Genomic DNA, 13,537 nt, shown 5'->3' with positions numbered 1-13,537 from the left:
GCTCTCCTCCCTGCTCTCCCTCCTCTTTCCCTCCCTGCTCTCCTCCCTGCTCTCCCTCCTCTGCTCTCCCCACTTTCTCCCTCCCTGCTCTCCTCCCCTCTCTCCCTCCCTGCTCTCCTCCCCTCTCTCCCTCCCCTGCTCTCCCTCCTCTGCTCTCCCCCCTCTCCCTCCCTGCTCTCCCTCCCCTCTCTCCTCCCCTCTCTCCCTCCCCTGCTCTCCCTCCTCTGCTCTCCCCCCTCTCTCCCTCCCTGCTCTCCCTCCCCTCTCTCCTCCCCTCTCCCTCCCTGCTCTCCTCCCCTCTCTCCCTCCCTGCTCTCCTCCCCTCTCTCCCCCCTCTCTCCCTCCTCTGCTCTCCCCCCTCTCTCCCTCCCCTCTCTCCTCCCCTCTCTCCCTCCCCTCCCCAGGTTCTCAGCGGCTGGACACTAGCGGTGCCCGGTCCCCTGGATGGTAATGAAGGTGGTCTCACCCAGGGCCCGGCGTGGCCCCTGGGGGCCCCGGTGAATCTCACAGCTCTGGTCACAGCGGTGTGCTGGAGAGGTAGAGTAGTTGCAGCAGGCGCACACACACACACACACACACACACACACACACACACACACACACACACACACACACACACACACACACACACACACACACACAGCCTTTCAGCTCAGCTCAGAGTTCCACATGAATCAACATTTATTCCACCGGGAGACTCTTGTAAAATAAAAAAAAATCATACATATTAATAAGCGCAAATGCATCCTCCCACACCCGAGCCCTGGGACCCAGTCCAGAGATACTAGAAGGTACTAGAAGGTCTGTTAAGTGACTCACAGAACCTCTCGCTCGCGCTCCCCCTGGAATGCAAAGCACATGTTACATTTTAATAATGCTCTTATTGTGAACCACCTGCGAACAATCTATCCTCAAATGATGTTACATTCAAATGATGAAGTTAACATGTTTGATCATCATGCATGTAAACCGAGACATTTAAATTCACACCCTTACATAAGTGCCTATAAAATCACTCTACTTTCAGAAGTTACAGCTTTTCTCACGCTAGCGCAGGCGTGGTGGTTAAGTTAAGAGCGTGTTTAAAAGCTGGCTAAGTAGCTTGTAGTGCCGGGCTTTAGCAGCTTCGCTCTCAGAGTGACAGAGTGAGAGTTTAGGCGGCTCTGAAATGTCGCGGATCTCTGGTTCTCTTTGGTACCGAGTGGCCCTGAAGTGGTCGGAGGGGAAGCTTGAAGAGGGACCGAGAGGTTTCATCCTCCCCGGATCGCGGACCCCGTGCTGGAGACCGAGACGGGTGTTACGTCCTTTTAACCTGGTTCTTTCCCTTTTCGCTTTTTAAGTTTCGAAGCTTGAAGTTCCCCATGATGGACTTCCAGCACCTATTGTTTGGGTGAGGCTGTTTGGTGGAGTAGGGGGAGGAGAGAGGAAGGATAGAAGGAAGGAAGGAAGGTAGGATGTGCAGTTTCCAATGCTGGAAGGCAAGGCACTGTTGCATTTGACTCACAGACTTGACTTTGAAGTTGATTACTGTACTGTTAGTAGGTTGTGGGGTCAGAACTGTGATGGGGATGTGGAGGAGGAGAAGAAGAAGAAGAAGAAGAAGAAGAAGAAGAAGAAGAAGAAGAAGAAGAAGAAGAAGAAGAAGAAGAAGAAGAAGAAGAAGAAGAAGAAGAAGAAGAAGAAGATTTTATTTATAGTGCACTTAATATTCCGAGAAATGTTGGGCTATGGGGAGTGGGAGGAGGAACCAGAGAGCAGCGGTGTGGGCAGCACAGGGCACGGCTCAGTGGTCAGCAACGCTGCCGCACTGCAGGAAGGTCCCGGGTTCGAAGCCCGCTCTTCCCAGGTCCATTCCATGCTTGTGTGGGTTTCCTCCCACCATCAGGACATGTACAGAACTCGGGGTTAATACTCCTGTCAGTAGGGGTTAATACTCCTGCCAGAGCCCCTGACCAAGATCTGGAGTTGGCCCCTGGGAGCACTGAGGGAGTACTGCAACAGGGAGTACTGCAACAGCCCACTGCTCCTAGTGTTAGGAAGGGTCAAACGCAGAGACCAATTTCCCCATGGGGACTAATAAAGTAGACTTCTCTCCCTTCTCTCCTCTTCTCTCTGTACTGAACTGTATATCAAGGTGCAATTTATCATGCCTCGAATCGGGGGTAAGGAAAGATATAGTCTACTAGAGTCATTGGGAGAACAGGCAACGACCCAAGTAGCAAAGGACTGTGTGCCCTGGTGTTCACTGTGAGAGGGTTTTTAGAACCGGAGAAGGGGTGTGTAGACCATCTCCGGAACCGGCCGGTTCCCACACAAACAAACAAACTGATCCTGGGAATGAGCCAGGTGATAATCAGCGTCCGTTAGCCTGAACGTGAAGATAATGATCAGCTGGCTGCACACCAACGCCCTTCCCCTCCTCCCAGAATAGGATGTTACCAACATCCTGGTAATCCAACGAATACGTGCTGTAAATCCATCATAAGAACACACAAAAACTAATGCTTTCCATTAAAATGCAATTTTAAAGCATTTATGACAATCTGGTGAATACCTGGACTAATCAAGCGTTAAACTAATTAATTTGATGGTTCCACTGCAAGTAAACCAAACCATTTTTGTTCCTTTAATCCTTTGGGTTTTTTTTTTTTACATTTTCAATCCCGGTCTCCTGCCCCTTCCCAGAAAAAAAACACATAATTCTTCACAGCACCCGTGATCAAAAACAGAGGTGTAGCAGAATCGCACCAATAATCATTGACATACGTGATAGTGTTGCTCTGAATAATAGCAGTTGACAATGACATAAAAAGGACTCACTAGTTCTTGCTTGTCATGTTTATTGATGAAAAAATATTACAAAAATTCAAGTGAGCTGTCATGCATATGATATCCATAGCGATTATCTATCTATCCATGCATCATTGCTTTACCATTGTGCCCCAGGGTGTGATATTCAAGGTTGAATGACCAGGACAGTTTGATGACGGCATTCAAGATCTCTAGTCAAAAGGTGACAGCGTGATTTCAGGTCAGTAGGTTGTTTTCATATTTCTATCGTATCTATTCTCTGAAAAAAAAAGAAGAAGTTCCAGCAGCACTTTGGTCCGCTATCCTTACCCTTTACACCACCCCTACCTCCCCTCTCTCCTTCCTCCTCCCTCCTTCCTCCCCTCCTCTCCTCCCTCTACCCTCCCTCACCCTTTACACCACCCCTACCTCCCCTCTCTCCTTCCTCTACCCTCCCTCACCCTTTACACCACCCCTACCTCCCCTCTCTCCTTCCTCCTCCCTCCCTCACCCTTTACACCACCCCTACCTCCCCTCTCTCCTTCCTCCTCCCTCCCTCACCCTTTACACCACCCCTACCTCCCCTCTCTCCTTCCTCCTCCCTCCCTCACCCTTTACACCACCCCTACCTCCCCTCTCTCCTTCCTCCTCCCTCCCTCACCCTTTACACCACCCCTACCTCCCCTCTCTCCTTCCTCCTCCCTCCTTCCTCCCCTCCTCTCCTCCCTCTACCCTCCCTCCTTCCTCCCTTCCTCTCCTTCCTCTACCCTCCACTCCTCCCTCCCCTCCTCTCCTCCCTCTACCCTCCCTCCTTCCTCACCTCCTCCCTCTACCCTCCCTCCTTCCTCCCCTCCTCTCCTTCCTCTACCCTCCCTCCTTCCTCCCACCCCCTCCTCCCACCTCCCTCCCCTCTCTCCTTCCTTGGACTGTGTCCTTCTATCGTTGATATTTCCACCTTCCTCTCTCTCCTACTTCCTCTCTCTCCTACTTCCTTCTTCATCCTGTGGTCCCCTTTGGCTTCACCCGCCTCCTCCCACTCCTACGTCTGTAGATCTCTCTCTCTCTCCTCCCACTCCTACGTCTGTAGATCTCTCTCTCTCTCTCTCTCTCCTCCCACTCCTACGTCTGTAGATCTCCCTCTCTCTCTATCTCTCTCTCTCTCCTCCTACTCCTACATCTGTAGATCTCTATCTCTCTCTCTCCTCCCACACCTACATCTGTAGATCTCTCTCTCTCTCCTCCTACTCCTACGTCTGTAGATCTCTCTCTCTCTCCTCCCACTCCTACGTCTGTAGATCTCCCTCTCTCTCTATCTCTCTCTCTCTCCTCCTACTCCTACGTCTGTAGATCTCTCTCTCTCTCTCCTCCCACTCCTACGTCTGTAGATCTCTCTCTCTCTCCTCCCACTCCTACGTCTGTAGATCTCCCTCTCTCTCAATCTCTCTCTCTCTCCTCCTACTCCTACATCTGTAGATCTCTCTCTCTCTCTCCTCCTACTCCTACGTCTGTAGATCTCTCTCTCTCCTCCCACTCCTACGTCTGTAGATCTCTCTCTCTCTCTCCTCCCACTCCTACGTCTGTAGATCTCTCTCTCTCTCTCTCTCCTCCCACTCTACCCCCTCCCACTCACCCCCTGTCCTTTCCCTCCACCCCCCCTCTCTCCCCCTCTCTCTTTAATCGTTCTGTTTTCCGCTGAAGGTTACTCTTGCCTGTAGGGCTATGAAAATGTCAGAAAGGCCCACTCCATTTTCAGATACGTAAATAGCCATTTCCCGCCAGAGCAAACCCACTTTACCAACGCTGACCCACCCGCCACGTCGCACACCACACCCACCTCCCCCCCACCCCCCACCTCCCTCCCCCTCACCTCCCCCCCCACACACCCCCCCCTAACCTCCCTCTCCCACCCCCCTCCCCCCCCAACCGGGAGATGGGATAACAGACCCCTTTCATTTCTCCTTTCATTCTGGTGCACCAGACCAGTCTCTTTGTCCCGCGTCTCTCCATATCCGCACGTCTCTTATTAACTCTGCCCAAAAACCTCAATGGAAAAAAGAGCGCCATCTTTATTACCACATTGTGATTCTGATGAGGCGTGGCCTGTTCTATGACCTCTGACCTGGTACCCATGAACACAATTCCTTCAGTATTAAGGGGAGAAATTGTGCAAATACTGTAACTAAAACTTGAGTTTGAATTATGGTGAAAGAATATGTTGAATTCAATTGCGGGTAGCTCTAACAAAAGCGTTTTTTCTCATCTAAAAGCAACTGTAATTCCTATTCATATTGTAATTATGAATTATCAGCTCAGGCAGAAAAGGGAAAGCGTTGCATTGCCAGAGAAAAGGCGCGTTTCTCAGCCTTTGAGAGAGCGACAGTAAAAGAAAAGAGCCATCGCTCCATTTACCCCCGATGCGAGGAGCTACAAATCAAATGTTGGTGTCTTAGAAGATCCCATCCTTAACCTACTAGGGACAAATGCTCCTTTGAGATTTGTGTGTGTGCGTGAAGGAGTGTTTTTTTTCATTTGTGATGTAAATTATTTCCCGTGAAGAAAAATAGTGCTGAGGGGTGAGGTGTCGTATAGCATCCGGGGAATCATGTTACAGTAAAAGTGTACAGTAGACAGAGATAAAGCCACACAGCTAGAGAGGTATGCACTGTCACTGTCGTTTTTTAACAAGGGATTACTCTCCGCCAAAGCTATGAAGTGTCTGTTAAACCAGGCAATATTAGTCTCCTTCCTTCCTTCCTTCCTTCCTTCCTTCCTGGTCTCTAATCCACGCTAGACTGGTTCATTTCCGTGTGCTCTGTCCCAGAAAGCCCCTGACACATCGCCCATCACTGCTGTCATCCATGTTTTCGCTCCTTCAACCCCATCCAAGTCTATAATCTTCCTTTTCAATTTCCTGGAACTCTGACAAGACAATAGGGAGCAGCATTAGAGGTCTATGTGAAGACCATGATTGTTCACATGGCAAAAAAAAAAAACACAAAGCCGGTTTCACGCTAGCAGTCGGGCAACACATCATTTTCCATTACGTTTTACAGCCAATCTTCCCTATTCTGGACTTTTGTTGAGCGGCAGACAAAGAGAGGCTTTTCTGGCACAAGCAGCGTTTCTCCACCTCAAGGGTGCAGGTTTGGTTTCAACATTGGTAGGGACCTTATAACAGTGTAGCCTGCATACACAATTCTTGCTGGGGAAGAGAGGTTAAACCTCTTAAATATGCATATATTTATGAAATTGAATAATAGTAATACAATGTTCTTAGTGTATCACATCCTGCCTGCTGCTGTGTCCCTCCACTCTCTCTCTCTCTCTCTCTCTCTCGGCTGCTGCTGTGTCCCTCCACTCTCTCTCTCTCTCTAGGCTGCTGCTGTGTCCCTCCACTCTCTCTCTCTCTCTCTCTCTCTTGGTTGCTGCTGCGTCCCTCCACTCTCTCTCTCTCTCTCTCTCTCTCTCTCTCTCTCTCTCGGCTGCTGCTGCGCCCCTCCACCGTCTGTCTGTCTGTCTGTAAGGCTGTTGGTCTTCAGATCCAGCGAAAACACCCGCTAAAAAACAGAGACGTCTCCCTAGCTGTGCTTTCTCAACATTCACCAACACCAGCGCATAGCACCCCAACGCTGAGTCAAACTCGACGCCGCACATGACAATAAATCACATGATATGAAAAGAAACAGATCTATTTTCTATGGACCACCTACAGTACAGTATGCATCTACAGCCTCGCACAAGCGAAGCCAGTGGTGGAGTTGACAGTAGACGTTGTACGAATGTCGTCTCCACAATCACAGTGGTCTCGTCCCACTGTTCTCACTCTGCCCACCAACGCGTCGACTCTTGTGAGATGGAACACAGAAAGGTCTGATTGAACGCTGGGAGATTTGAAATAGCCTCAGGATCTATTCAGGCAAATTTGCCTCATTTTACTTGTCTCTGTTAACAGTGTGTGTGGGAGACAACACTAGCAGCCACCAATAGCCTGCTGTGATGGAAAATGACTTCTGATGGCTTGATTGAATTAATTGGCTGCCGTCGGCTAGGGGGAAATGGATAAACTATTAGCCGCTGAAAAGAAAAGAGTGACAGGGACGCTGTTTTTCTCCGAAATAATTGAGAAGGAGGACGGGAGAGACGAGAGTGAGGAGAATGAGCACAGGAAGAATTAGATGCAGACAAAAGGGGAAGATTTTCAAAATGGGGTGGCACGCTTCCTCTCTGCGCGGCCGGAGCCAGATGGCTGCCGCGTCTCCTCCTCTGTTTTCTCCTCCGACACAAAACCTATCATTTGGACGTTCACAGATTGGACTGAGAGCAGTAGATTAACCGAGACGGAAAAAGATGGTGCCGCTCTATTGGCCGGGTGGGAGTGAAGTCTTTGTTGTGGAAGGAGGGCCCTATTAAGCATCCTTTTCTGTCTGTGCTTTGAGCATCCGAGCTGGATCATTGACCGGCCGTTTGTCTATTGAGACACAAAGGGAAAGACGGTGTCTAAGAGTTAGGGGTGATGTCTGTGTGTTGAGCCAGGGGGGGACAGAGTGGACATCTGAGCCAGGGGGACAGAGTGGACATGTTCGGCTGAGGTAGACGCGTCCATCTGTCTCAAGCCTGCCAGAGGGCGGGGGGAGGGAGTGTGGTTGAAGGGAGCGGGGCCCAGGCAAAATGAAGGGGTTCATTATATCTGGATGTATGTAAACTGATAGGGTTAATTGGCGGTCTCCTCAACCAGTCACCCTCCCCTTCGGCAGCTTTCTGCTGTGATAGACGTGTTTGTTTGTTTATCTGTTTGTTTGTTTATGGTTATTTTCTTGCAGAACTCCAGTTAAACGATTACAGACGTATGGTCCCCTCTACTCGTGTTAAGATGGAGAGAGGAGTCAATCCCAGATAGCAAGCGGATGTGTAATGATTCTAGGCCATATATGGGCCGGAACTAAGCCACAAGGGCCAGATCTGGCCTGTATATGGCCCAGATCTGCTTGCTATCTGGGATGTCATACAGTGTACAGTCAGAGGTGCCGTCTCGCTCTCTCTCCCCCTCTCTCTGTCTCTCTCTCTGTCTCTCTCTCTCTCTGTCTCTCTCTCTCTCTCCATCCCATAAGATAAGCCCCGCCCCCTTTCATCTAGCCAAAACGTGCTGAAGAAGTAGGAAGACATGTTTTTGAGGAAGAATCGAGCACTATGGTCGAATACAAGCGTCGCAGGGTAGGGAGGGAGTGGCCTGCTGGGCTGTTGTATGACGTCTGTTGACATCAAGTTTATGTAAATCTGTCCCGTCCCGTGACACTGCGAGGTCAGAGGTCATGCACGCCTCCCTTGATCTGCTCGTCTGCATCATTTCTGAACGTTAAACCTCCTCCTCTACCCTTATGCTCGGCCTCCCTTGACCAGAGCTTGACCAGGCATTTTCTCGGGCGTATCTGTGGTCACGTTCGGGTTTTTTCCCCCTCAGCAAATTTGTCATTCCGTTTGTAAGATTTGCGTTCCGATTTGCAGGCGATGTCCACAAACCCGTGTCCCTTTAGCGTACTGGTGCATGTCAGCGAGGTCTAGTTTGCGCCAACAGCCCAGCGCCAGCTTCAGGCCTGGCCTGGTGTCGCCTCCTCGGGCGGTTTTAACCGCTGACCCGTCGAGCTCATGGACGCCGCTCCACCACAGTCTCGCAAGCACCCCGAGCATCCTAGACCCGCACACTAGTAGCACCACGCCTTAGTTAGCTGACCACGACCGTATACAGTCAGAGCTGCAGTCTCTCTCTCTCTCTCTCTCTCTCTCTCTCACCCTTCCTCTCTCTCTCTCTCTCTCTCTCCCTTCCTCTCTCTCTCTCTCTCTCTCTCCCTTCCTCTCTCTCTCTCTCTCTCTCTCTCTCACCCTTCCTCTCTCTCTCTGTCTGTCTCTCTCCCTTCCTCTCTCTCTCTCTCTCTATCTCTCTCTCTGTCTCTCTCTCCATCTCTCTCTCTAACTCTCTATCTCTGTCTCTCTCTCTCCCTTCCTCTCTCTATCTCTCCCTTCCTCTCTCTCTCTCCATCTCTCTCTCTCCCTCCCTCTCTCTCTCTCCCTCTCTCTGTCTCTATGTCTTTCTCTCTATCTCTCTCTCTGTCTCTCTCTCTCTCCCTTCCTCTCTCTCTGTCTCTCTCTCCATCTCTCTCTCTGTCTCTCTCTCTCTCTCTCCCTCCATCACTCTCTCTCTCTCTCTCAAGCGCGCCCCAAGCATCTTAGACCCACACACAAGTAGCACCATGCCTTGTAAATGCCACTTATGCTTAAGCAATGTAGAACATGTAGAAATAGAATGTGACGTTGTAGAAAAGACACAAGATGGTGCAGACACTATTCACAGACATGGTGATAATGAATGGTTGACAGGTGACAGAGATGCTCAATCAGTTTCTATCATGATCCTAACATTCTTTACCATCCAAACCTACATTACACACACAAGCTCACACACATGCACGCACGCACACACACACGCACACATACGCGACCACACACACGCGCACACACACACACACTCTGCACTCTTGAGATATTAGTGCTACAGGGAAGTAGTACACAATGGATCTCTATGGGCATATAAAGGTCCATGTGGAAGGACACAATGGAGTTGGACCTCTATGGGGAAGAACATGCACTTAGCTGTGACATGAGCAATGAGCACTAAGATCTTAAGAGAGCACAGTCTGTCAAAGTTCATATATGGACCGTTGATCATAAATAACCTTATAGAAGGGCTTAAAATGCTCAATAGCCTCCAAACTAGTCCTTTAAGTATATGGGGCTGAGCAGGAGAGAGACGTCCGATCGAGTGGTGACGGGAACACGATGAGCCTGATTAAGAAAACATGTTAGACCTTAATCTCTCTCTCTCTGAGATTCAAGTTTCTAATAGAGCAGGCAGGTCAATCCGGCGGAAAGGCGAAAGAAATGAGGGAGCAGCAGACAAAGCCCGGCCTGTGAATGGCCCTGGGACAAGACAAGCTGCACCATAATAGAGCATGAAATAGGCTAGTTAACTCCTGGCCCCGGGACCCGCTCCGGCAGCTGGGGACCGCTCGTATGAGAGACCGGCACGCCAGCTCAAAGAGACGCAGACAAAAGGTGAACTTTTCACGGGCTGTAGCACACCGCTGCGCTCCCCCCCGAAAATAAACACGCTGGGAACAACAACTGGGAAGCTTTTCGCTGTCTCCTCCAACAGAATGGGATTCCACCCTGCCTCCCAAATACTCCATTAATAGATAAAGACTATATATATATATATTACAAATAATATACATTATATAATACTAATATATATATATATATATATATATATATATATATATTCTATTATACTAATATATATATTATACCCAAAAAAATGTAAAGAAAAGAATTATATAGATATATTATATATATATATACTGTTGATTAATAGCTGCTAAAAAAAAAATTGGTTATGAGATGGAAACCTCCAAATGTATTGAATGTGCAACAATGGTATTGTTCCTTTTTGGATGTGCTGCCTCAATGGAATTATTGATCGCTGGATCACGTGATGCAGCAAGTGAATCAATACAGGCTCTTTCTGAGGTAATTGTAAAGATGTGCATTTGTATAAATCTATATTTAAGTAATGGTGCATTTTTCCCCCCTTTTTTCAAGGAAAAAGTGTATGCCAATTATTGATAAGATGGTTTTCATTTTCATTTGTTTATTGATGCTGATGATGGGAGGAGGGGTGGGGGGGGGTCTGGGAGGGGGGGGGGGGGGGGGGGCAGTTGCAGCCGTGGGTGGGAGTTGAGCAGGAGGGAAGGAAGGAAGACAGGAAAACGGATGTCCTACTACATCCGGTCGTATTTTGCAGTATGCAAGCCAGCAGGCTTTTCTGGCTATTCTGACCCACAATCCTGTGCGCAGCGGAAATGTGAGTCACATGTGCGAGTCGTGACAGCTGTAGACGAATGTCGCGTTATGGACAGCGATAGATGTTGGCAAATTTCAAGGCGCAATGTTATGACAAGGTAGTATGTCCCAATTGGATGCCTACTGTTTGCAAAGTACATACTTTCTAAGGGCAGCTGTAGTAGGTACTGGTAGTAAGAAGTAGAAGTATGCGATTCGGAACTTGGTGATGGAGAATAGAAAACTGACGGGACAGCATATAAAGACTGGTGACAGGTGATCGTCACAGGAGGTGTGGCCCTGATGTCACTGGAGGTGTGGCCCTGATGTCAGCTATCCTCAAAATGCGCTTAGGGGCAAAATACTTTCCTTTTTTTTTTTTCATGTTTTCCTTTTTGTTCATATTATGAAAAATGTAAAATAGCATATATAAACAAGTGTGCACACCCTTTGATATGACACCCAAAAGTGAGCTGAGGTGCATTTTGTTTCCACTGATACTGCTTGAGATGTTCCTACAGTTTGATTGGAGTCCACCTGTGGTAAATTCAATTGACTGGACATGATTGGGGATTGCAGATCTGCAAACTCTGGAGTAGTGAAAAAGGTGACGACATACAAAACTAAAACCCTCTAGATTCACTGAAACTAACATGGTTAACATAAAAAAGGTGACTGTAGCCAAAAGGTGACAAGTTTGCAGGTCTGGGATTGTCAACGCCTGCCTATAGAAGGTCCCACAGTTGACGGTGCATGTCAGAGCAAACTCCAAGCCATGGGGTCAAAGGAATTATCTGCAGACCTCAGAAACAGGATTGTGTCAAGGCATAGATCTGGAGAAGGGCACAGAAAAATGTCTGCTGCTTTACAGGTCCCAGAAAGCACAGTGGCCACCATCATTCAGAAATGGAAGAAGTTTGGAACCACCAAGACTCTTCCAAGACCTTGCCGCCCAGCCAAACTGAGCAATCAGGGAAGACGGGTCTTGGCCAGGGAGGTGAGCAGGAACCCGAGGGTCACTCTGACAGAGCTCCAGCGTATCCTTGTGGAGATGGGAGAACCTTCCAGAAGATCAACAATCGAGGCAGAACTCCACCAATCAGACCTTTATGGTAGAATGGCCAAACGGAAGCCACTTCTTAGTAAAAAGCACATGACAACCTGCTTGGAGTTTGCCAAAAGGCACCTAGAGGACTCTCAAACCATGAGAAACAAGATTCTCTGGTCTTTTGAACTCAAAATAGAACTTTTTGGCCTAAATACCAAGCTTCACATCTGGAGAAAACCGGGCATCATTCATCACTGGGTTAATACCATCCCTACAGTGAAGCATGGCGGTGGCAGCATCATGATGTGGGGATGTTTTTCAGCAGGGCGACTAGTCCTGATAGAGGGAAAGATGAATGCAGCTGAGTACACCGAGATCCTTGAGTAAAACCTGCTCCAGGGGCGAAGGTTTACCTTCCAACATGATAACGACCCGAAGAAAACAGCCAAGAGAATAAAGGAGTGGCTTCAGAGAAAGTCTGTGAATGTCCTTGAGTGGCCCAGCCAGAGCCCAGACTTGAACCCAATTGAGCATCTGTGGAAAGAGCTGATAATGCCTGTGTAGCGACGCTCCCCATCCAACCTGGCGGAGCTTGTGAGGAGATGCCTAGAGGATTGGGCAAAAATCTCCAGAAACAGTGTGCCAAGCTCATAGCTTCTTTAAGATGCCTTGAAGCTGTAATCGCTGCCAAAGATGCATCAACCAAGTACCAGGCTAAAGGTGTATACAGATATGTAACCTATTTTTGTCAGTAAAATAAAATTGCGTATTTTCTAAAAACCTCTTTTCACTTCCATCATTACTGGCTATAGTGTGTAGATGTTTGAGGCAGAAAATGTAAAATCAATCTATTGTAGAATGAGGCTGTAAAGTAATAAAACATGGAGAAGGTGAAAGGTGTGTGCAGACTTTCCGGCTTGACTGTATACAGTATATGATGCAGATGAAATGAAACATAATTGTAATTCATGCACTGTCCTCAGTTACCCCCCATTGGGGTATATTGGGGGAGGGATTGGTCACCGAAAACAAAAAAGAATGCCGTCTTGTTTGAAGGATGAGAAAAGGAATTTGTCTGATTGTGTGAAGCAATTTTGATGACTGCGTGAGACCAAATGGTGCTAGAGAGCTGTCAAGAGGACAAACCTCCAACTCCCTATCCTCTCCACATACCCGAGTCACCCTCCACCTGGCCAGGGGCCACACTCAACACTGATCTGGACATGGAAGCACATATAGGCTACATGATGACTGTACATGGGTCATCATGCTGATGTCATGGCCTCGCCTGGTGCTGAAGATACAGTGCTGACGGTGACTGGATCCACAGCAGCCATGACATCAAAGACTTCCTGTGACCTGGATCTGTGACCTGGCTCTCTCCTCGCCTGGAAGCCAGACTTCCTCACAAAAACATCTTCCAGGCTGGCTCTCTCCCTCTCCAGCTGGAGGTAGCAGGGAACTGTGTGTGTGTGTGTGTGTGTGCTCAACAACTTCAAAGTGCTTTACTTTTACCTTAGAACTAATTGTAATTACAGTAAGATGCACAGAATTAGCATCAGCTGGGGAATAGAAAGATAATCAGCTGTGATTATAGTGCCCAAGCCTGATTACGTGATTATGTGATCAAATCACGCTGTCTGCGGGTCTCAGAATGGGCCACACCACCTGAGCGGGCTGTACCACCTGAGCGGGCCCGGTTCTACAGTCAGACTCACTCAGACCATCACAGCGCTCCAGATGTCCACTGTCTTGTAGATGTAGGGTGATTACACAGGTGCGTAGCCAGCCTCGTGGATGGGGGGG

Source organism: Borostomias antarcticus (genome assembly GCF_949987555.1).
Source record: "Borostomias antarcticus genome assembly, chromosome: 14".
NCBI lineage: Eukaryota > Metazoa > Chordata > Actinopteri > Stomiiformes > Stomiidae > Borostomias > Borostomias antarcticus.
The sequence above is the reverse complement of the archived record's forward strand: the minus strand, read 5'-3'. Positions refer to the sequence as shown.